The 26,092-nt window shown below is 38.9% G+C and overlaps 1 non-coding gene across 1 annotated transcript; it reads right to left on the minus strand.

Moving 5' to 3' along the window:
- Window positions 1-3,339: 3,339 nt before the first annotated feature.
- Window positions 3,340-3,411, minus strand: TRNAA-CGC (transfer RNA alanine (anticodon CGC)). The gene has a single exon. It is a non-coding gene; the product is annotated as a tRNA-Ala (tRNA).
- Window positions 3,412-26,092: the final 22,681 nt, after the last annotated feature.

Below are 26,092 nucleotides of genomic sequence, written 5' to 3' on the forward strand. Positions count from 1 at the left end.
TAATGCTCTTGGAATTTCTCCAATAAATTGACAGTGAGACACCACAGGTGCTGTTACCAGTATTGCTCTAACTGTAGACTGTGTAGTTCATGACATTTTGAAATCCACTATAGCGTTTCAGAGAAAAGCAAATATATATATGCATATATCTATATATCTTTGAAAAGATAAACTTAATTTTCAGATTTTTACTTGATAGTTTTAAGGATATTCGCAATTCAGATGTTTTAGCCAACTAGAGATTTTAGATAATTACCAAATGAATTCTAATTCACAGATTCACACCTTAATGGATTAAATTGGATTGGAAGGGATTCTTAAAGGTCATCTTGTCCAACCCCTCTGCAGTGAGCAGGAACACCTCCAACAAGATCAGAATGCCCAGGGCCACATCAAGTCTGATATTGAGTGTCTCCAGGAACAGGACTTCCACCACATCTCTGGACAACTTGTTCTAGTATTCCACTATCCTCGTTGTGAAAAACTTCCTCCTAATGTCCAACCTAAATGTACTCTGCCCCTCATCTTGTTGCTACAAGCCTTTCTCATCAGTCCTTCCCCAGGCTTCTTGCAGGTCCCCTTCAGATATTGCAATGTAACCCTAAGTGTCCCTGAAGCTTTCTCTTCCTCAGGCACAACAGCCCCAGTTCTTTCAGCCTGTCTTCATAGTAGAGGTGCTGCAGCCCTGTGATCATCTTTGTGGCCCTCCTTTGGACTCACTCCATCAGATCCAGTCTCTCTTCTGTTGAGGGTCCAAAAGCTGGACACAGTACTCCAAGTGAGGTCTCACCAGAGCAGAGTAGAGGGGCAGAATCACCTCTCCCTTCTGTCCATGCTTCTTTTGATGCAGCCCAGAATGCTATTGTTGGCTCATGTCCTACTTCTCATCCACCAGCACCTACCAGCCCTTTTCTGCAGGGCTTGTCTCAATTTCATCACCTCACAGTCTGTATTGATATTGAGGATTGCCCTGAACTATGTGCAGGACCTTGAACTTTGTTTTATTGAGCCCCATGAGATTCACATCTGACCACTACTCCAGCCTATTGAGTTCCCTCTGGATGGCATCTCATCTGTCAGTCTTATCAACCATACCACTGCTTGGTAACATCTGCAAATTGCATCTTCACCGATGAAGATGTTGAACACCACTGGTTGCAATATAGACCCTTGAGGGACACCACTTGTCTCTTGTTTCCATCTGGACAGAGAGCCATTGACACTACCTTTTGTATGCCATCATCCAGCAATTTCCTTATACACTGAAGGAGCCCACCCATCAAATCCATATCTTTCCACCTTAAAGAGAAGGGTGGTATTGGGGACTGTGTCAAAGCCTTTACAAAAGTCCAGAGAGATGACATCTGTTGGTCTTCCCTTGTCCACTGATGTAGTTACACCATGGTAGAAAGCCACTAGGTTGGTCAGGCAGGACTTGCCTTTGGTGAAGCCATATTAATCACCTCCCTGCCCGCTATGTGCTTTAGTATAGGTTCTAGGAGGATCTGTTCCATGATCTTCCTAGGCACAAAGGTGAGACTGACATGGTAGTTTCCAGGGCCTTCTTTTTTAAGCTTTTAAAAAATGAGTGTAATATTTCCCTTCCAGTCTCCAGGGACTTCACCTACCTGCCAGGACTTTTCAAATATTATGGAGAGTGGCTCTTCAAGTATACCTACCAATTCCTTCAGAACTCTGGGATGTATCCCTTCAGGTGCCATAGATTTATGAATGTTTAGGTTCCTCAGGTGGTCTTGAACTTGATCTTCCCTTATGTGGAAGGGACTTCATCCACACACCTAGTGGTCTATCACCTTGTGGGAGAACAGAGCAAAATTCCCAGGGAAAACTGAGGCAAAAATGTTACTGAGTACCCCAGCCTTCACATCCATTGACACCAGCTCCTCATTCTCACTCCTGAGAAGGGCTACACTTTCTTTACCCCTTCTTTGATGGTTGATGTACCTTTAGAATGCCTTTCTGTTATTCTTTGCAACCCTTACCAGGTTCACATCTAGCTGTGCCTTAGCCTTCTTGACCTCATCTCTATACAACTGGGAGGTGTTCTGATACTCCTTCCAGGTTACCTGTCCCTTTTTCCACTCTGCACATTTCCCTCTTGCCCAGTGTGGTACACATGGGGATCAAGAGCTCTTGCCTTCTAAGGAAAATGTCTTTATAGATCTGCCACCTCTTCTTTGTTCCCCTGTTCCTCAGGATCCTTTCCCATGGGGTCCTACTGACTAAACTCCCTAAGGATCTGGAAGTTTGCCTTCCTAAAATTTATAGTCTTGACTCTGCTCCTTGCCTGTCCTATATCCTATAGGACTGGAAGCTCCACCATTGCATGATCCCTGCAGCCCAGTCTGCCCCAGTCTTGACATCACTGATGAGTTCACTTGTATTTGTGACCCTCAGGTCCAGTCTTGCATTCCTTTAGATAAGGCTGTCTATTACCTGGCTCAGGAAGTTATCATTAAGGCACTGCAGGAGTCTTCTCAAATGCCTACAGCTTGCTGTGCTACTTTTCCAGCAGATGTTGGGGTAGTTGAAGTCCCCCAGCAAGATAAGAGCCTGAAAGTGCAAAGCCTTCTCTAGCTGCAGTAGAAAGGCTTCATCAGTGGGCTCCCCTTGATGAGGCAACCTGTAGTAGATGCCAACCACAACACTCTCTCTGTTGCCTTTTTCTCTAATTCTTATCCATAAGCTTTCAACCTGTTCATGGCACAGTCTATCCATTTCCTGACATAGAGGGCAACACCTCCACCCCCCTCTTCCTTATCTGTCCCTTCTGAACAGTCTGTAACCATCAATAGCCACACTCCAATCATAAGATTCATCCCACCAAATCTCAGTGATGGCTATAAGGTCATATTTTATTTGCCACTCAGTGGCTTCCAACTTCTACTTGTTGCCCCTGCTGTGTGCACTTGTTTAGAGGCACTTTGGCTGGGCAGCTGGCTGCATCACTTTCTTAGCAGAGCTCCCCTTGATTTCCTTGAGGCATTTCATGGGAGTTTCCTCAATGGCTTCTAAAAAATCCATGGACCTGTATCCCAAAAATGAATTGCTACTCCACTGGAAAAAGATCATGACACAGGAAGTGCTTAGACATTAACCCATAACTTTCCGCATGTCAAACTGAGCATAATGCAGTATGAAACCTGACATAGGTTGTGTTGGCATGTACTTCTATGAAGAATCACACAGAATCACCAAGGTTGGAAGAGACCTCAAAGATCATCAAGTCCAACCTGTCACCACAAACCTCATGACTAAACCATGGCACCAAGTGCCACGTCCAATCCCCTCTTGAACACCATCAGAAATGAAAGCCTCTGGAGATGCCAGGGATTGAACCCGGGACCTCACACATGCGAAGCGTGCGCTCTACCACTGAGCTACATCCCCAAGTCAAGCATTACATCACCAGTAACATTCATCCTGTGTTCCAGCCAAAATCATTATAGTTTAGGGGAGTAAGCAACTATTTCTTTTATAATGATGTTGGTCAAGGCACCTATGCTCTACAGAAGCTCAGTCTTTTTATTCAATACATGTGGCATATTGTTCCAAGGGTAAAATAAGAGTTCTGACGTACTTTTTCTAGGGTAGTCTAATTCGTATTGCCATATTTTAGCAATTGGCTTCACTTTTGTATAATCAAACATATAAATTTTAATTTTTGTAATAAATGTTACCAGCATACCTGACTTTTTCTAACATGATTAACATTAGATTTTAATTCTGTTTTCTTACTTAATAGCAGCACAAAGCAAGACAGTTCTTCAAGTTCAACATTTTCTTTACCTGCTTTATTATAATCAAGATTGAGATTGTCTACACAACTTTCAACCCTATATGTATTTTGGCACTTTTAATCTAGTGTATTTTTGAAAACTGTCTCAATTATGACAGTGGACTCATTATCCTTTATAGTGACATGAATTAGGAGAAAGTTTCTGTGATTCATTACCAGTTTAATCCATTTTACATTCATTTAACCCTGAGACCAGAGGTTGGTGTGTTCTTTCCATTTGCAGTCACCTTTTCAGTGAGATGGTGGTAAGTGCTTTTCCTTGCTTACCTCATTAATCCAGTCCATGTTGGATTGGTATTAGTAGTGCATAGAGATTCAAGAAGGCTACCTTTCAAAATATAGCCAGTAGTGCTACATTAATCTGTGCAGTTTGACCAAATCTGACCTGTGTCAGAGTGCAGCTTCACCTTAAAAATAGTTTGTGCTAGTTCTCTAGCTGGTTAGTCTGATGTAGATGAAATCATTCCTAAATCCTGCTTTTGCAGGAATGAATGCTTCCACTTAGGCATAATCTGTGCTCTATTACCTAACCACAATGCCATCTGAACACTTAACACTCACAAATGGACATAATCAGCGTAATAGTCCTGTTCCTAAAGGTGTTTACTGTTAGGCTCTAGAAAGATATTTCTAAGCAGCTAAGGGGCTGTGCTTCAAACAGAAATTAGATAGGATGAATTGGCTAGTTTCAATTAATGTGGCTTCCTCTGTTTTCTGTTTGCTTCTTCCAATCAACAGTCTTCATAATTTTAAAATTTAAAAAGAATTCAGATGGGAGATGGAACCACTCAGAACCTCTGAAAATCCATCACCTCATGTTTGGACAGAAGCTCTTGGAAATTTTGGTCTTCACTCTCTTTGCCTCACTTTTAAGTCAGGTATGAAACATATTTGTGGCTAGATTCTTGTCAGGAGCAATGCCATGTGGCTAAATTAGAGATAAAAGGAAGATTTCATGGTTGGAAGAGATGTGATTCACTCAGCACACACCATTTTCTGATGTTTGGAAAGACAAAACTTTACTGCTATTTGCAATGTTTTGAGAGAAAAGGATTCTGTTCTTTCTTTTTCATGAAGATGCCATGTGCATGCTTGTTTGTGTATAATTGGTACATGGTGAAAAGAACAGAGCTGCTGTAACTGTCACAGGTCTGCTGACTTCATGTTATACAATCTGTGGATCACTCCAGGATGTCTACTGTCTATATCATGGTGCTGTGAGTTTGAAATCCAGACAGATACTAAAGTCCTTTGCAATTTTTGCATGAAATGATTTCCACACTGCATCCTGGTGCTGAATAAACTAAACAAAGTGACTAAAGGGAAAGCAACCACAACCACACAAAGCCTCACCTTGCAATCAAGTTGTTTATCTTCTACCTGCCTTAGTGGAAAGAAATGTGTACATTAAATATATGTATTTATGCATATTACATAAATATACACACATATTAAGTAGCATCTATTTTCCTCATTATCACGTATGTGTTTTGGCAGGCACTACAAAACAAACAGGTGGTCTGTTATGAATTGATAGTGTTGTCAAAGTCTGAAGAGCTGAGGGAAAAAAGTGACGGCTTGCATTCAGCCACACTCAGTGTAATTGTTTTTGGCACTTACTGTGATAAAACCTGTCAGGGATAGAAAGATTTGTCACTATATCTGGCCAAATACAGGAGAGAAGAGAACAGAAATGTTTATAATTCACAGGGTCACAGGATGTTAGGGGTTGGAAGAGACCTCTGGAGATCTTCAAGTCCAACCCCGCTACCAGAGCAGGATCATAGAATCCAGTCCAGGTCACAGAGGAACCCGTCCAGACAGGTCTTGAAAGTCTTCAGAGAAAGAGACTCCACAACCTCTCTGGGGACCCTGTTCTAGGGCACAAGTGAGCAGAGGCTGCCCCTTCCTGAAACCGAGCCCTCATATATTTGTATGCATTTATTAGAACTCCTCTCCGTCTTCTCCTCTCCAGACTAAAAAGCCTTGGGTCTCTCAGCCTTTCCTCATAGGGCACGTGCTCCAGTCCCTTAATCATCCTTGTAGCCTTTTGTTGGACACTGTTGAGTAGATCCCTGTCCCTCTTGAACTGTGGAGCCCAGAATTGGATGCAATATTCCACATGGGGCCTCACTAATGCAGAATAGAGGGAGAGGAGACCTCCCTCAATCTGCTGGACACACTTTTTTTAATTCACCCCAGGATAACATTTGCCCTCTTGGCCACTAAGGCACATTGCTGTCCCATGAATAACGTGCTGTCCACCAGGACTTCCAGGTCATTCTCCAAGGCGCTGCTCTCCAGCAGATCACCTCCTAAACTGTACTGGTGCAGTTTATTATTCCTTCCCAGGTGCAGGACTCTGCACTTATCCTTGTTGAACCTCATTAGAGTCCTCTTTGCCCAGCTCTATAGACTGTTCAAGTCTTGCTGAATGGCCACACAGCCTTCAGGTATATTTATAATACTCATTCATATTTTGTGAATTTTAATAGAACCTAGCCAGATATATTACAATAATGCACAAACATCTGATGGAAAACTTTAATTGCCAGTCGCCACATGTTGTGTCTGGATGCACTACCTAGTCCTGTGTCCTCCTAATATTAAATCCCAGAGGCTTCAAGGGAAGATGTGATCCCAGAAATACATTTACTAGAATGCCTATGTCTATAAATAAGGAAAAAAATTTTTCCTGATTGCACTTGTTCTGTCTGTGCCCTAGAACACCTAGATAAGTAGTACCTGTATCACTGCCACTTCAGCCACTATTTTTCCATTTCTCATTTACAGTACATTTAAATGCATTTGTTTTCTGAATAAGAATTGAGGACTTGGAGGGGGAATATTAATCTTCACAATAAGCTTTCAGAGATTTCATGTGTTAACTATATGGTGAGTAAAACAATAACTCATTTTATAATACTTCTTAATTTCATTGAGCGCAAAAAGACTTACACCTTCTTAACACATCACACCACAGTGCAGCAAGCATGCCAACTGCTAACATCACAGGCGGCACTTTATCACAGGCAGTCTGTGCACAGCCTTGATTGTGCCGGTGAAAAAGAGGGGACGGAAGAGAGTCAGTACTTGCAAAAAAAATTGTTTACATTTTCTCGTCATGACAAATGATTGATCTCAACACATAGCATGGGATAAAGAAACTACAAAGGTTTAGACTGAATTTTGTATTCCCCCTTCCTTTGTAGAAGGCAAGGCTCAGGACAGAAGCTGCTAGAAAACAGCACTAACACACACTTGATAGCTAGTCTTGGGAAGTTTAGGATGTGTCATGCTGTCACAGAGTAGCCAACAAAGAATGCTTTTCTTACCCTTTCCATAAATTAACATGTTATTATTCACAGAGTATCAGGATCATGGTTGGAATTCAGCTTTCCTTTCTATACTGTGCAGCAATTTGTCAAGAAATTAAGATCTGCATATTTTCAATTTGGACTCCGTACTGACATTTTTTTAACATATGCTTATGTCTAGCATGTCTAGTATCAGTCTGCAAAACAGCATGATGTGTGCTAAGTTGCCAAGAACTCCTCCTTTAGTTGCATAGTTGCATATGTATACATGTAATTCATATGTACATATAAGTGAAGAACTCCACTCAAACCAACTCTAGGAAATGAAGACCAGCATCTCAGATAATTAATTATTTCAGTTAAAATGTCTCTATTTGTTTATGTGATCATGCATACACAGAGACAGGTATTGCTACTCATTTCCTGTCAGGGAGTTTACACAATGCTAAATCTTCTCAAGTAGAATCACAAATGCTGTCACATAAATATTTTCACACTTAATCCCCTCAACATTAGTATAATACTTGTTTATTAGTGCAGTGGAAAATAAATTGCAAAGCTTACAACATATGCAGATACTGCAGTAGTGACATTTAATGTCACTAAATCTGTTATTCTCTGTGCCCACACTCCCTTTTATTACCTTCTTAAAAAATGTTGTGAAAAAAAACCCAACCAACCTATCTAGTGGACTTAAATTGCATCTGATTTTTCAATCAAATAAGTTCAAAGCTGATAAAACTGGTGCTGCAGAATTTTGTTTACACAAACCCCATGCTCATTGATGTTGAAAGCGACAGCCTTTTAAGGGAGAAAATCTCTAGCAATCTTCCACAAATTTCCATAAAGTACTTCCAGGTTCTATTTCTACCTTTCTGGTTTGTCTAGCTTTTCTTGTAGGTGATGATATTGTTGAATCTACTGAAAAATGTTTTTATGCTTCTATCTAGCCGAGAGCTTTTCCAGGCTTGGGTCCTGTCCATCTCCTCCAGCAGGAGATCCATAAAAGCCTGGGAGACAGGAAGAGAAGAAAGAGACCAAACATTGAGTGGTTTAGTTCATAGCGAATTGCAATTTATGGTCTGCCCTTTTAGGAGTTAAAGCTCAAATACAGTAACCACTGAACTGCCTTTGAGCAGCTATCAATTCATGTGTCTGCAAAAAAGGGTTCTGCTATGAAAGCAGGAGATAGTCTAGCACAGATCTCCTTGCAGAGGTGCTCTCCTACTTGTAATGCTGTTCAGAAACACAGTGATATCCCTGTCCTTCTGAAACCCATTAGAGACAGAAAACTGAATGTTCACAAATACGCTGGCTGTTTTATAAAATAAACTGTGAAACCATAAACAGTAATTTTATTCTAATTAATTTAGGGAATGTGCACAAGGTATCAATCTCTGGCACAGCCTTATGCAACGAAAACTGAAGAGTCATGAACTGGAAAATTTCTGCATGAAAAAACTATATACGTAATTCCAAGGCAAGCCTATTGACAATGACAGTCTTGGGCCTCAGTTGAACTTCAGATTATCAAATCCAGTTTTGATCAAAAGGGAATCATGTGTTCATGGAAGTCAAAGGCCCATTTATTAACCAAATATTGGTTGCACAAGAATACTTGGGAAAATTGATTTCTCATGAACTGAGAAAAAAATGGAAAATCTGCATCTGTGAATTTAATTTCAATGAATTAACAAGCTAGAAAATGGATTATGTATGGCATGATTTTTAAGTGTTCACCTAAACTCTTGTATGAGCTTCTCAAACCCAGATGGTGTGATCACTGTGATATTGAGGTTGCAGCCACCCGAGCTTTGCAGTTGAGGTCAGAAGAATGCTCTTGAATTGAACCTCCCTGTCATCCTCCCTGCTTCTCAGTGCATCATGAAGCTCTCTCAAAGTATACAATCTGGATTCCTTTAGATGAAATGAGACTGTATGCAGAGCCCCAGGAGCATACCAATTGCATTGCTGCCACTAATGAGCACTCAGCATCCAGGGCCAGGCAACAGCAAGGCCAAAGTAAACCCCTGAAACATGTTTACCAGAGTTGTGATGGTTTTAGCAACAGCTGTTTCTCTAGTTGCTTCTTGTTGACATAGTCTGAGTGAACCTCTTCTTTGACCAAGTATGGTGAGAAAGGGCTGGCTTTCATTCCTAACTCAGGGAAAAAAAATACAGATGTGTGAATGTTGAGCGGAGAGAGGCATTTTCCTGCAGCTCAGGCTTAGAGACCTCTGTGGCTAGAGGATTAAGACAGAACCTTCACCATGAGTTAGGCAGCTGTATTAATGTCCTAAATTTTATGTGTCCTATTTTTAAGTAATGAATTGACCACACATGATATAAACAGTTGAAATACTTGATTCCGCACTGGGGATACCACAAAATATTAAGCATCTAAAACTTGGTATTTTAGCTAGCTTTTAGTACTTCTGAATACCAACAACTGAACAAGGTGCACTCTAGCATTTTCAGATGGCATTCTCAAATTTTTCTCTTAAGATCACATTTAAAGTACTCAAATAAATCAGCTGACGTGATTTACACTACCTTGCAGTTGCCATAAGCTGAAAATATGCATGTAAACAGTGACTGCAAATCAGCTGATACTCTTGTTACCTCATGTTTACTTGCTTGTATGTCTGTCTGTTTGCATAGGTATTCAAATTAGAAAACTGTGATTAGAATGTTTTGCTCTCCAGAACCACTGGTTACTTTGGAGGCGTTTGTGGAAAATGGCAGGTGAGACCAGAGCCCCCAAAGCTAAACAGAAGCCTGTGCTTTTGCTTTTGGACTAGTACACACTAGCTAACTGATTTTTAAGTATATAGAGCTGTTGATCTAGTCAGAACTCAAAGCTGGCATCCCATAAACACTCAGAGTTGAAGCAGACATTTCAGTGCCTCTGTTTTGAATGCTGCTTCTTTCCTAAGAAAGTAACATAGCATGCAAATTCCCTGGAAACCAGGACTATCCCTAACAGCAGCTAAAAGCTGCAAACCAGCACAGGTAATAATGTCCCAGTACTCAGAGTTTGAGCTCTCTTCCTTTCCTTTGTGATATTCTAAAAAAACTCCTGCTGATTTAATTTTTCTACAATGAGCAGCAGTGGGAAAAAGTGGACATACAAATCCATCTTAATGTTCACAAAGTTTTTCACTGAGCATTTCTGAGTCACTGTTTTCCTAGACTAGGTTGTTTTCTATCTCTATTCACACTGTCTGTTTCTCATCAACAAAGAACAAGACACCACATATGAAATTGCAGCATCTCTTCTCAGTGCTGGGAATTGAGGTAAAATATATACAGCCATCTCACAGAGCATTGTCTTACTGTTAGGTAACTCACTGCTCTGACAAAGATGATTTAGAGGTGATTCCAGGCAGATAAAGGACAACTGATTTAGAGATCAGAGTGTTGTCAGCAGGAGAGGTCAGAACAGAAATTTGATGGGCTGAATACATGTTCTGAAATGCCATACTTTTCTGCCTTTATTATTTTGTAGACATAGTTGTTGAAATCTATAATATACAGAGACTAAAAGGCAAGCCTCAAATCAAATGATTGCAGCCTGTTCCTTTATAGTGTGACTTTGCTCTTTGCCTCTTTTTTTTTAAGAAGCCACATAAACCCTGATTTTTCTTCCTTCTTTTTTTTTCTTTTTTTTTTCTTTTACTGTGTCTTGCTTTTGAAGCCAGATACCCAAACCCAACATCAGTTCTATAAAGATACACACACAAGCACAAAAGAAAAAAAAAGAAAAAAGAAAAAAAATGGAGAAAAGAACTAGGCAGTGGAGTCTGGAATGTCTTCAATCAAGCTATAAATTTACATTGTTAAGAAGAGCCAAACCACAATCACTGCTGATTTAAAGGAACTCTTGTACTTAGTGATCATCTTCGTGAAGCAGAATGCATGGAAAACAAACATTAAGGTTTATAAACAGAAAGTAAATAAATGGTGCCCAGTGTTGGTCACCACCAATTCATTTATAGACTGTTCCACTCAAACCATCTGCTATTAGAACAAGAAAACACAGTTCTTTTGAAACTGTAACTTTTATTACAGAGTATGAAAATAACCCAGACATGCTGAAATTGAGACCCCTTGTCTTTGTGCATATGTGTGTGCACAGACACGCTTTCATCTTGAGATGTATTATTATAGAGGTGAGCTTCTTCAGGCATTGGACTACTCCTTTTCACCAGCTATTTTGAGACCTAAAGTAAACCAAGAAACAGTTTGCAAAAATCCTCACATTCTTACACAAATCATCGTGAACATCTAGTCCTCTAAAGAGCACAGTGGTGCATATGATTTGTGCCTGACCTTAGCATTTCAGTTAGCCCTGTAAACACTCTTTAGTTCTAAAAAGCTCCTTTAAGCCTTGTCTAGGAAACAATGAAATAGTGATCACATCACAGTGCCTGGTAAAAGCAGGTTATTGAGAAGTGTCATTGCATAGAGCTAATATCGGTTACTAATGCTATATTCTTGTTTATAGAGAATAGGGCATAATTTTGCTGTGAAACATATTATCAAACCAGATACAATATATCATTGTTGTCTTACAATTTTCTAGTGAAATACATAGTATATTTGGAGAAATTATGAATTCTGGAAGAAATTTCAAAATGTATTTTTAAAAAGTATTTCATTTTTTTTCAAATGTATTTTAATAATTTCCCTGTGAGAAAATTTTAAATGTGTGCTATTCCTCATGGAACACATTTCCAGCTAAAACTTATTTTCATTTCTTTCCCTCTGATTTATTAGCTCAACTAATAATGAGGCTTTTCTTGCAACCTCCTGTTCATCCCTAACCAGGGATGGCATTAAATTAAATTGTTGTGTATGAAAAATAAATCCTCTTCAGTTATAAAGAGCAGCATTGGTTTGGTGCAATTTTGGGAGAAGAAGGCACCTATCTGCCGTGTTTATCAAAGTGGAACACAATGTGAGGCATCATCCACGATCTCTTCATACAGGGAGTTCCTCAGCAGAAGAATTGTGATTCTCCCATGGTCTTTCTCTGGTGAGTCTCACTTGGGTAAAATTGTTTCTTTTCCTCCAGAACATAGTTCCACAGGTGCTGTAATATCAGCTATATCACCTGGAGGAGTTGAATGCTTGAGCAAACTGAGGATGTCTGCCTTTGCATCCTGCAGATGCAAGGTTATATCTTCTAGATTAGAGGAAGATCTCCTCTAAAACAATATTATGTATAAGGAAAGCAACAAATCACCATTTTCTGTAGAAGACAGAAAATGCCTGCTAATAGAAGTGAAGCTAATAACAGACCATGACAAGCTACCACCCACTTGATAACTTGATAGCAACTTGATAACACAACAGAAGTGCTTAGGAAAAACAAAACCCCAAACAAACCCCAAACAAGCAACAACATCAAAAACCACACAGAAACCCCCAAAACAGTGACTGCTTTCAACATTATCTGTTGATTGCCATTTAAGACATAGAAAAGGAACATCATCTTGCCTGTCAGTGTAAAACGTCCTCTGCTAAAGAGGGTCTGGAAATGAATACTATGTGCTTTAACTACACAGTGAAAAAGACCTAAGCATCTTTACAGATAACAATGGCAATGGTATTTTTCTAAAAATACACTTTGTCACAATTTAAAGCCTAAGAAGTATTCCATGAAACTATCTAATAAATATTGTGTAAGGCATATACATTACATGAACATGTTGTTCATGATTAATTGGAACCTGAAAGGGAAAAACACTGAAATAAATCATTATGGTCTGAAATGATTTCAGATACAGTTTTGATGGTATGATTTTCTCTGACTATTTAATTATTTAAAGCTATATAAACTATTTAACTATATAAAAATCTCTTGATGGTCCTTTTAGTTACAGCTGTGTATTCAAATTTGTTTAAGGACAAATATTGTTTTGAAATTTTGTTACAAGATCTTCAGCAATACGAAAATTTCATGTATTTGGTTAAAATGCAAAATGTGGAAATATAATTTCATAAAATCTCCTTCCTAAACCTCGGCTGGATGTTTGCAGAGTATTGTGGCATCACTGCAACAATCTAGAAAAAAACTTTGAAAGATTGAAGCTCAAAGAAACTTTAGAGTTTTATATTTTTTGCTGGGCAGCTAAATAACAACATACAGAGAAAACACTGCTTCACTTTGAATAGGTATTCAGATGAATATATCTCTATTGACTTCTTTTTCATTTCCAAAAGATGTTGCATTGCAGAAAAAATGCCAGAAATGCCATAAAAACCAAACCAAACAAGCTGATCTGAAAAGACCACTTCATATTTTGAAAGCAGAGCTCTAATAAACAATGTTAGTGGGCTGCTAAAAAACCCCAAACCTTCAGGAACTCAGCTTAAGAAAAAAAAAAAATCCAGTGTTCTTGTACATTCCAGAAAACCACAACATAGCTCATGAAAATCAATGAAATGGCTTCCATTTACTTTCCTATGCTCAGATAAAGTCCTTCATCCTGACTAGATTCTGATGTAAAATAAAAGAAAAAGGAAAAAAATAATAGAGGAGCTGGGGAGAAAGTATTTCTGACTTCACATTAATTGTAAACTCTCCAGTAAGCCATCTCCATTAGAGGGGACATGCAATAAGGCTGTCAGCAGCTGTCTGCTGAATTCCTGTGCTTCCGGCTTGTGAAAACGAGCATTTCTCCTGTGATATAAATACTGATCATACTGTTCTCTCTTCCTGACTCTGCACCCAGATGACAGTACTACTTTTTAAAGAGACAAACTGACAATAAGAAACAGAGGAGGACTCTGTGTGAATAGGAGAGTAGAAAACCTCTGTAATTTCCATGGTTTCTCAGGAGTTAAGACACAGAGGGTTATAAACCCTGCTCATTTGGCTCAACAGGACAAAGTACAATCTCCAGGCAATGGTACAATAAAGAATACAGGCATATCTTCTACAAGTCAGTTTTTCTGCTTTTGGGGAAGCTGGCCCCTTGAGTTGAGTAAATGAACTATAAAGAGAAGAATTGTATCTGTGGGTATTTCCACAAATAATTAGAGGTGCCAATGGAAAAGTAAGATGATTAAATGATTAAATGATACTGTTGCAGCATTAACTCAAGGAGATGCTATTTGTTTCCAGCATATACCTGAACGTATTCCAAGTACTTTTATGTTAACTGCATCCAGTTCAAATATTTAGGATCAAGGACTGGTTTTAGTTTCTAGTAATATGATGAAAGGGTGGTAACATGGTGTCCTAGAGAGGTTTTTTCTTTAAAAAAAAAAAAAAAAAAGTCTTATGACTTAACTACTGCTTCATAGAAATTAAAGACTCAGGCTGTGGTTTTGTGCCTAAACTATATCTTGATTCCCTGTGTGATTGGATTGGAGGACTCACAGGAATATGATAAGAGTTTTCTCTGTGATCACACTCCTAAATCTCTAAAGAAAGGCAGTGCAAACAGGATGATGTAAGATATCTATATCTCAACCCTGAATGACAATGTGACTTCACTTGACCCTGGGCATCTGGAAGAGCTGTACAGCTGATCTATATTTAAGAAGGGTCGATCTAGTAGCTGTGGATGTTTGGGGATTTGACATTTCCTTTTCATGACAGCCTGCACTGCTATTACACAGAACCTGAGGCAAGGAATAATCCCACTGGTCTGGGGCTTGTGCCAAAACAGAGAACATCTGCTAGATTTACCTGGAAAAAGTAATCATTCAGAATTTGAATATCTCCATACACTGTTGAGTTATGACTTGATTAAGTAAGAACTTCTCACTGAATTTTGCCCTAATTTGGGCCTCTAGTGAGGCTGGTGTGTGAAAAACCACAAGAATGTTTGGCTGCATATTTCAACCTGTGTTAACTAGTTGCAGCCTACTGGGGGGATGTTGAAGGTTTCTGACTTGCTGGAACAGGTGAGATCCACCCTGCATATAAGGGATCAGAATGCAGCCACAGGGAAGAGGAAGTTAGTGTCTGGAACAAATACTGTGGGAAAAAAGCCTGTTGAGCAAATTTTCAGTATAGTTACAGTGTTTTGAATTAGGCTTCTTCATAGTAAAGCTAAATTCCAAACATGGTGACTTAATACCTCACTACAGTGAGTGTCAGATATTCCTTTGGCTCACTCTATTCTGTTAGCATTACTATATTCAGTTAGAAATGGAGGGAAAAACATAAGCTTAAATGAGAGGGAGGGGGGAAATAAAAATAAAGATTGTGTCCCAAGAAGGGCAACGAGGCTGGTGAGAGGCCTCGAGCACAAGCCCTACAAGGAGAGGCTGAGGGCACTGGGGTTGTTTAGCCTGGAGAAGAGGAGGCTCAGGGGAGACCTTATTGCTCTCTACAACTACCTGAAGGGTGGTTGTAGCAGGAGGCAGTTGGTCTCTTCTCCCAGGCAACCAGCACCAGAACAAGAGGACTTAGTCTCAAGATGTGCCAGGGGAAGTTTAGGCTTGAGGTGAGGAGAAAGTTCTTCACTGAGAAAGCTGTTAGCCACTGGAATGGGCTGCCCAGGGAGGTGGTGGACTCACTATCCCTGGAGGTGTTCGAGGGGTGATTGGATGTGGTGCTTGTTGCCATGGTTTAGTCATGAGGTGTTGGGTGACAGGTTGGACTTGATGATCTTTGAGGTCTCTTCCAACCTTGGTGATTCTGTGATTCTGTAATTTCCAGCATAGACTTAAGTCAGTGAGTTCATTTGAATGCTAATTCAAATCAGGTACGCAAAACTTTTGTCAAATGTTTCTGTGATTATAAATCTGATCAGAATGCTACATCTATCCTTAAATATTCATGCTAGCATTCAAAAATCATGTGCTACATGAAAGAACAAGTGGGCACTGGCCAAAATGATGGGTGGCTGGATTCCTATCCGATAATCAACAGCTTAGTAAGACATTAGCTTAGAATTGAAATCTGTTCCAAAAGTAGAGTTATGTATATATTTCTATAAAAATCAGGATTATTTTCTTGTTCCTTAGAAACTGTGTCCTTCAACCTGCAATTATTTCACCACTAAAACTCTCTATGAGAAATGGATTGATGTTGTCTCTTTTGTGACACCATAAGCATTGGTTTAGAGCAACAGTTTGAAGTCTTAATAAACTATCACTATTATTCATGCCATTGCCTGAATTTGGTCAGAAGTCATTGAAAGAGGAGTTCAGTTTATTCTTGGTGAAAGGAATGTGTGAATTTAAAGCCTGGATTTAAAATAAATATATAAAACCGTGATGCTGTTAAATATCTCGTAGGGTGGGGAATAAAATCAAATGAACCTCCGTTTATCTGTCCCAGTGTTGGAGATAGCATCATCCCAAATCCTAAATTACTTCTGGCAAGCCATCAGCATAATCCCTTCTGTGAGGAAATTGCCAGACAGTCCAGGGACTTCCAAATAGTATTTGGCCTCAAATGTTGTTGATTATACATCTGTTGTAACAGGAGCACTGAATTACAGATAGCCCAACTCAAAAGATACAGAAAGTCACATGTTTTCACTGTTATTTTAAGTGAGTTTTCAGATATAACTCAGATTGTTACCTCAGGGCACAGAGGTTATTATTCTTGTGCAAATACACCATACACTACTTAAGGGTGGTTTATTCTTAAACCTATTACGGTTATTTTACTCTACTGTAAATAGCAACAAATAGAAGTGTTTACAAATGAGGCTTTGCTCCCATATCCCTGACAATGCCTTGCCAGCTTCCTGGAGGGAAACTCAGTGACGCAGGCCTTTATTCACTGGAAGGTCTACGTGTTTATTTGCAAACAAAACATTTGCATGTGATCCGAAGCCTGTCATTTGCCTACAGTATGTTGTCATCCCAACCGTGTTTGTTTACACCAGACTGCACAAATCAGAGGGAGTACAAGTGTCAAAAGTTCAATGGCACATTGAAAGCCTGGGTGTGTCTAAAGCATTCCCTATTGTTTATCAACAAAGTCACATATAATAGCATGACATCCTTTGTGCCTATACTGCAAATGAAGATGGAGACTAAACAATAATTGCTACTTATACACGGTGTGTTTGTTAAGACTCTAGGGCAAATCTTGGCTTTCTTTTCCTAATAAGAGAAGCTTTTGAAATAGATTTTCTGATTTATTTGAATGCTTGTATTCTACTACTTAAACTTTGAATTGTCAACTCACTTCTTTTTTGACAATTTGAGATTTTGTTTTCTTTCATCCTGCAAAGAGCTGGCAGGATCACATTGCCTAAAGGGTCTTATAGATAACAGCATTAGTTGGCTAAGCCACTTTATCTGCTTACTTCTTTCAATTAATTCTTTTAAATATCTCTCTTCCCTCACAGTGGTGGTGAATGCTGCCACATCCAGCTGGAGGCCAGTCACTAGTAGTGTCCCCCAGGGATCAGTTCTGGGCCCCATCCTGTTCAATATCTTTATTGATGATCTGGATGAGGGGATTGAGTCATTCATCTGTAAATTTGCAGATAACACCAAGCTGGGAGCAGATGTGGATTGGTTAGAGGGTAGAAGGGCTCTTCAGAGGGACCTTGACCAGCTGGACAGATGGGCAGAGTCCAAGTGCCAGGTGCTGCACTTTGGCCACAACAATCCCATGCAGTGCTACAGGCTGGGGTCAGAGTGGCTGGAGAGCAGCCAAACAGAAAGGGACCTGGGGATACTGATTGACAGCTGGCTGAACATGAGCCAGCAGTGTGCCCAGATGGCCAAGAAGGCCAATGGCATCCTGGCATGCATCAAGAATAGTGTGGCCAGCAGGAGCAGGGAAGTCATTCTGCCCCTGTACTCAGCACTGGTTAGGCCACACTTTGAGTACTGTGTCCAGTTCTGCGCCCCTCAATTCAAGAAAGACATTGAGTTGGATGAAACAAGAAATAAATTCACATAAAATATACTTTAGCTTCTACTACTAGAGCCACTGAATGAAAAAAATATGAGTGGAGAGAAAAAAGTTACATAGTTTTGACTTTTCAGTTTATATATTTACTTACATTAAAGCTTGATATAGAATTAAATCATAAATTATGTAAACATTTGGAAAGCTTGGCAAAGCTGTAGTCTGAATTTATAAAATCATGTATTGATAGACATCTAGCAAAGTAAGCAAGCTAATGATATCTTGTCAGAATGGGCTAATGCAGGTGCCCAACACTAGTACTGTGACAGTCTCTAGAGCATGCAGAGACTGTATCCAGACATCAGCTGGTGTCGCTGTCATATCTTTTCCTACTTGAAACAGAGCCAGCATGAAAGGAAAGTGAAATGAAGAGCTGTTTTAAGTAGATATTGAGTTGGAGCTAGTAAACCAGGAATGTCTCCATGTTCCAGTGGGTATTTTTTTTGTCAGACTATGTTTTCAATTCCATACAAAGAAAAGTATGGCTATGTGCCATACTTGTTTTCTTATCCCTGTGCAAGATGGTTTCATGCAGTAGACACTGGAAATGACAGCCTAGTCTAATATCAATTCTCTGAGAACCTCTACTGAGGTATGGATACATTCTGTCAGACTTGTATGTTCCCTAGGGAAATTTAGACATCAAACTGTTCCTGCAGTTGTCCTTCTCTGAAGCTTCTCACACAGTTCTGTTTGAGGTTTATTTTAATAGGATGCTCAGTAGAATGCATTCTCCTTCCCTCCTCTCTGACCAATTTTCCATCGTAATAGTTATTCTTCCTGTATTTTCTGTGTTAATTTTATTTCATCATTTTATATGTTAAACTTTTTTTCCTAACCAATGATCTTTCAAAGTCCCTTCCAACTCCTATCATTCTGTGACTGTGATTCTGTGAATGCTGGATCACAGAGGTGACAGATGTGAACGTAACCTCCAATGATTAAAAAGTTCAACATCTTGTGTTTATTCTTTATGTGTCAAATCTAACTCCACTTAGAAAAGGGCTTTTGTTAACAAAACATCATGATCAGACTACCTCTGGGTTACACAAGTAGAGCAGAAGGAGGAACAATGGGTTGCAGAAAACATTTTGTTGCAGGTTTTTACTGATCTTGGTAGTGAACCCAGCTAATGAAAAAGTAAATAAAGAATAAAATATTGTTGAGGTATGAACTATAATATTGCTAAGATATTACAAACATTTTTTTAAATTGAAAAATATCTGTCCTTCAGGTGACTACAGAAATGCATTGCTAAAAGAATTTTTTCACTTATCTGAAACTGAATCTTTTTTCTACTCTTCTTTAGTCTAACACACATCATCATGGAAAATCTTACTTACTGTTCTTACTGCTCCTTTAACAAAGGCATCTTCCACTGGAAATCTTGCGTTTGGAGCAGTAGATAGTGGCAATTAAAAAGTGAGAGTAATTACTGCAGGATAAAATAATCTTTTGCCTAGTAATAAACAAAGAAACACTACTCTAAGACATCCTTGTAACAATGGAGAGGATAATGCATTTTGAAAACACCTACCCAAATTCTTCTCACATTTTGACCCAGTTTGATTGTCCTATGAGCAAGTACAGAATAAGGAATTTTGATACTCAGTTGTAAGAGGCATTCATGAAAACCCATATTCTCTTTCCAATTGAAGGTGTATTTCCTACCAGATTAACCATGGAGTGGCAACAGCTTGGGTTAGCATTTTTGATATGTGAGCTCTCCTAGAAACAAGGCTTTGAGAAAGGGTGAGAACCAGAAAGATCGAAAGAGAGGAATATACAGTGAGAACTGATATAATTAAAAGGATATATTTCATTAGAAGGTTTTAAAAAAATTAAAAGAAGTTAATACATTACACAAATAAAGCTGATTTATTACATTTGCAGCATAGTTAGCAATTTGAAGCATGCCAGATCAGTATTCTCATTCTATAATGGACATGATAACTCATCATATTTGCTTTCCTACTTGCAATCATACTTTATTTTCATTACCAGAATTCTACAAGTAATTGCTGGTGGCATGTAGACTAAGTCACAGATGTTAGAACAAAAGATAAAACAAGTACACTGAATGTACATTTCACATTTACACCCAACAAAGGTTGTCAGCTGTTCCTTCCTTTCATCTGCTTAAAGGTCTTACTGTCCTCTCCACACAAACAACTATGTGGTGAGAGACTGCAGTGCAACAATGCTCTTGAAAATTCTTTCATTCTGTTTAATTGTAACTAAAATCAAATACAACAATCAGAAATATATGATATAAACTGTACCAAGTATTTTTCCCAGGTGCAGTTATCAAGAGGCTAGCAGAAGACTTCTACATTAAAAACTAGTCTGAAAAATGTTTATTTGTCACATTAAACCATCAGAATCTACAGGAAGATGACTTTACTTTATCTAATGGCTAGGGCTAAATGGAACATTTCTTTCCCATCTGTAACAAAAATGGACCAAAGAGACAATTTAAAATGCTTATTTTATATTTTGAAATTTCACTAAGCATTGTATTTAAATATAAATTACTAGACTGATAGTCAGGAAACAATCCAGAATAGGTGTTCCCAGGACATTCTTTGACAGTCATCAATCATCAAACAAGTCTTTTACATAAAGGGCACAAAGTTCAACAGGAACACTATAATGAATCTCCCTATCACTTTCTACAACAGTAGTGTCTGCCAGCAGAGCTATCACTGACTGCACCTGATTTCTGTTCCAATGGATCAGCTATGGAGAGAGCCCAGTGAAGAGATGGTAAAACACTATGACAGACTAGTCTCCAGACTCATGTCAGGTCCATATCCTTTGTGTTCCAACCTGGTTGAATAATCCTAGAAACAGCAGAGCAGCAAATTGTCCAAAGCAAATATGATACTGATGTGAAACATGACCGTGAGGGTGTGGCTGTGTTGGTAAACTTCAGCGTGCTGTTGAATGTACGTCTATAAACACTGATTCAAGCAGGTGAGTTCACATTTCCATAATTCACAGATATCTCTGGGGTCCACAGCAGTTCTGCATCATGTTAGGCACATCTCCCTGCCTTCTCTAGTAATAATTTCCCTCTGTGATTAGTAATTAGTAAAGCACCTTCTAGAAAAGGATGTTTATTCACTGGTGAACCTAACCTCACTCTGTATTTGGGGGTTAAGTGACAACCAGAATTGTGCCTTTGTCATGACACTGCAGAGTTGTATTTAAATTAGGTCAATAGAAGACTTAACTATGACAGGACCTCAGGGCTGGATCCATAAAGTATATAAGAAACAATTCAGAAATCAATCTTAGTTTACCCCTGAAAACTCTCACTTTAAAACTAGTGATCTTCAATGAAAGATAGGTTTTTAAATCCAAAGTTTATATTAAACTTTCATAATAAAACACTAGGCAGAACACTGATTTGCAGTTTAATGACAGTGTCATAATCAGAATACTGAACTAAACTCCCTTATACAGTAGTCAATAACTTAACTGAGAATAGACTAGCAGTAGAAAAGATCTGGCCTGATGATGTGAGATCCCAGATTGCTTGTACTATGACAGAGAGCCTGTAAATAAGTTTGCAGAGCCCTAAACTAGGAAATTCAAGTTTTCCCTGATCCTTGATATGAACTTTAATAGTAATAAGTTCCCAAGAGTTCTCTTGGTCACTCAGCAACTTCTGCTGTAATATGAAGTGAATACTGATAGATGAGGTTTTGCAGTGAAATCTTATGATGTCAGGAGAGGGGAAAACCACATCTACACTTAGAATGAATACTGAATGACTGAATTTTAGGTGCCTACTGATGATGTGACACAAATTATAGATTTTTTGGCATTCATAGACAGGTGATGAAAAGGGCTGCAGAACTTTACATGTTCAGTCCATCTTGGGATAGTATTAACATTGCACAGTTAATAACTAGTTTTGAGTTATCACTTTCTCTAGGAATTTTCTTTGCTTTTCAGAGTTTAAATTTTAGTAACTTCCAGGCTAGATGTGTATATTAATTTTATGATGTAAATTCTTCTTATATGGTATTTGCCAGAATGTAAGGAGGGGGGTGGGAATAGTTATCTATTTAAAAAGTCTCTAGAGTGATTTTATCTTTCACCAGGCACATTTTACCCATTTTTTTCATTGGCATACTCTTCATGCACAGATACAGAAATTTAATGTGTTGCTGTTGGTGGTGTTTTTCATTTTTTGACAAATACATTGTTTGAACGTGTTTCAACATTTTCGTATTCAGGAATTGTTTGTCAGCTATTGTGTGGTCATCATGTTAGACCCATTAATAAGACATATTTGATATGAATTATAAACACTGGTTTAAGACATGTAAATATATGCTTAACAGTCTGATAAATTTCAGTTCATATAGTTTATCAGTTAATATAGCACACAGGCTGTGGCCTCATTACATTGAACTGACAAAATTATGGGATGGATTAACCTTTTCCTACTGCCAGACACCAACCCAGCCACTTCTCCATGGGCTGCAGGGAAATACTTACTCCATGATGATCTCTCCGCAGGCTGCTAGGGAATCTCTTTTCCAGCACCAGGAGCACCTCTGCCACATTTTTAATCTTATAAAGGGTAGCAGTTACATACGATAAGAAGCAAGAAAGAGAGCATGGAAAGAAAACATAAGTAACCAAAAGCCTTGTATCCTTAGACAGCTTGTTCAAAAGGAGAGTAATAACTTGTCTCTACCAACTCATCTAAAAATTACATACAGAAGAGAGTGGGTTTTGGTTTGATTCATAGCTCTTTGCTGAGATTATTTGCTTTTCTAACTACTGAATTTCTCCTAAAGTATAATTTTTATTAGAATGCTTGAATTATAGGAAGTTTCAATTTCTCTCACACGTTAGACTGAAAGACATGGTTGTCTAGACTGCATAAAAGACCACAAACTATGTAAGTGAACAGTAGCTGAAACTGACTCATTTCTGCATGTGGCCAGTACTGAGCTGGGAATGGAGCAGCAATCCCACTCTCCAGACACCTTGACTATTAACCTTCTGGGTGCTTGGGAAAGTATTTAGAGTTAATTTAAACCACTTGTAAACTTTCCACAGAGCTAATGTGGCAGATGATAGGCAAATGAAGGCAAATTATGTTCCATATGTTGCCTATCTCTGTCTTGTGTACAAATCAAGTACATGTATATTGGGGTTTGAACTAACGGGCAAAGTAGACCAAACTTCTTTCCCTTGAGATTAGATTTATATCCAGCCATCTGAACTTACAATGCAGCATAAGTGAAACCAGGAAACTATTTAGAGTCTGGTCTGGATACTCTACTAAACAGTACAGACTGAAGAGATGTCTCCCTCAAGCCATATTGTTTACAGTTCTGATGAATACCTGACTGAATCTTGATGAGCATGAACAAGGACTCACTTCAGAGGATGGAAACTGTGAGAATGATGCTTTAGATCCATGGCTACTTCTTTTTTATATTTTACATCACCTGATGAGGTAAGTGTAACTGCAGTGAGGAAGAGGTTCTCATTAAGTCATGAAAAAGATGGAATCACTGCATGACAATTGGGAAGGATGCAGCTGTCTGAAAATGCTAGAAGAGTTTTAACATTTTTCTTTCCAAGCCACCTGACGCAGATATTCCTGAGGCAATACTGCCAGAGGGAAAAAAAGATATTGTAATAGTCTCAGCTACCCTATGTACCTGGTCTCTAGAATGAGAACTTGGGGAACATATCACAACAATGCAGGGACACCGAAGAGTCAGGAAGCACCCTCAACTGGGCTAGTGACTTCTCCAGTGATTCCTGCAGTCGTGAGGGTAATGTCACTTGTGGAGACTGGCAGTTCTGCTCATGATGACTTGCTGAACAAGCTGGTCCAGATAGTAAATACAGCAACTGGGGCCTACAGTTATGAAAGTCTTCCCATCAGAGCAGGATGTCTCCATGTTACTGCTTTATCTTTTGGTGGGGGTCTTACATTATATCCCACCAGTGCTTTCTTCCACCAAAACTAGGTTGAAAAAGACCTTTGAGATCATTGAGTCCAGCCCATCATCCAACACTATCTAATCAACTAAGCCATGGCACCAAGCGCCCTATCCAGTCTCTTCCTAAACACCACCAGTGATGGTGACTCCACCACCTCCCTAGGCAGCCCATTCTAATGGCCAAGCTTAACTACAATACCAAGCCTATTAGATACATGTATTCAGAAGACAATTTTGTTGCCAGCTTCTTTCTCCTCTGACCAGAATTTTCTGCCTAATTTATTCAAATTATCTTATAAATGACAGAGAGTCTTGAGAAATCTTGAGAAATCTCAGAAACAAAAATTTACTCACGTGTTCTCAAATGAAAGATTATTCCCTTTATCCCTTCTTGTGTCATACTACCCCTCCCCACTCCCTGGAAAGATACCTGACTTTTCCACTCAACCAAAGTTAAGAGGTTAACTTGCCTATAAGAAGGAAGGAATAATATTCTTAGATATTTTTATCACACAATTAATGACTGAGTATTTAGTAAAGTTAGAAAAACATTATCAGAGAAAAATGGCAGGGGAAAAAAAAGAGCAAAATCTGGATAATAGGCAATTACAGAGTTCAAAATCAGTCAGTAATATGTATCACAACATGTATCACAAAAATATGTATTCTGAAATAATAATTGAAATTTTGGGGGGTATGGGAAGTTCTTCATGCTTCTTCTAGACAACTCTAATCATTTGTGGCTTTCTGGCTAATTCACAAATGGCAACTAAAGGAAAAGCAGATTTACCCCAAATTCAGAGTATTTAGACAGACCTGTATGTATTGGACAACTCAGTCTCCTAACCAAGCATACATGCTGAGAGCTGTACCTTGTCCCTCTAGGCTTACTGCCAGTGATCCTGCAGACTGGCAGTCTCCAAGTGTGTGATTCATGGCATATTAACAGCTCCCTATATCCTACCAGTCTGGCTGTTAGGGTGGCCTCAGGGTCACAGTCAGCAAACAATTTGTATGTTCCCTATGCAAGCTATGAAACCTTTTTTGAGGAACCAAACAAAAGAACATTGAAACACAATTGACTGCTATGAGTGGTAATTAGTAAGAGCATAGGGACCTTTGTAAACCAACAATTTAAGAATAGTTGTTCCTCCAATGTTAACTGTTCAGGAGGCAGCTGTAGCCAAATACATAGTCTATCACTAAGGAAAGAAGGAGTTCTTACTCCCATTTCTATCTGTCTGAAAGTTTCTGCTGCTTACGCTAAGTTCACCTGATCCCACAATAAGCTAATTCAACTATAGTTGAGTAACAGGCAGGGCAGGGACATGAACTGGCTCATGTGCAGCCACGTGAGAGTGTGAGCTGGCATGAAGGAAGGAATTATGTGGCTGAAAGTACAGGCAGTAGAAAGGAAGTGTGACTGGGGATGAAGGCAGAGAAAAAGGAGGGAGAATATGGGTGGAGAGTGCCCACTGACTGTTCAAATCATTCTGCTGTCTCATGAAAACTTGCCTACAAGATGATTTCTATAGTATGATTCACTGCATCTTGAGTGATGTGTAATTCCAGTAATTCAAGACCTGTAGTAGTTTCAGACAAGAGGCATGTTTTAAAGCCCAGACATTTATCAATATTTGACAACATATACTTTATTCTTTTTTTTTGGAAATTAAACCTAAAATGTGAATAGAATTACTTTTTATATGGTTTCAATATTTTCTCTAAAGATTTTTTTTCTTCCATGCCTTCTGGTTTTGTTGCAATACCCAATGGCAGAGAGCCACATGCCACATAAATTTAATCTTGGTGTTTGCTTGCATGATAGAAGCTTTTTGCTTTGTCCCTGAGCTACTAAGCAATTTGACTTGAGACACCAGCAGACGACAGGGACAGCTTTCCACCCCTTTGAATGTAGTGTCTTTGAATCTACCTTACTTATGAGTCTGATGTCTGCAAAGGACCCAGAGAGAGAAACCTTTGGGGCTGGGGAAAAGATGAATGAAAATTGAACATTCTCTATTTATTTCCTTCTTAATTTCAATATGCATTGCTTGTTTTTCTTCACCTTCCT

Source organism: Dryobates pubescens, chromosome Z (genome assembly GCF_014839835.1).
Source record: "Dryobates pubescens isolate bDryPub1 chromosome Z, bDryPub1.pri, whole genome shotgun sequence".
Classification (NCBI taxonomy): Eukaryota; Metazoa; Chordata; class Aves; order Piciformes; family Picidae; genus Dryobates; species Dryobates pubescens.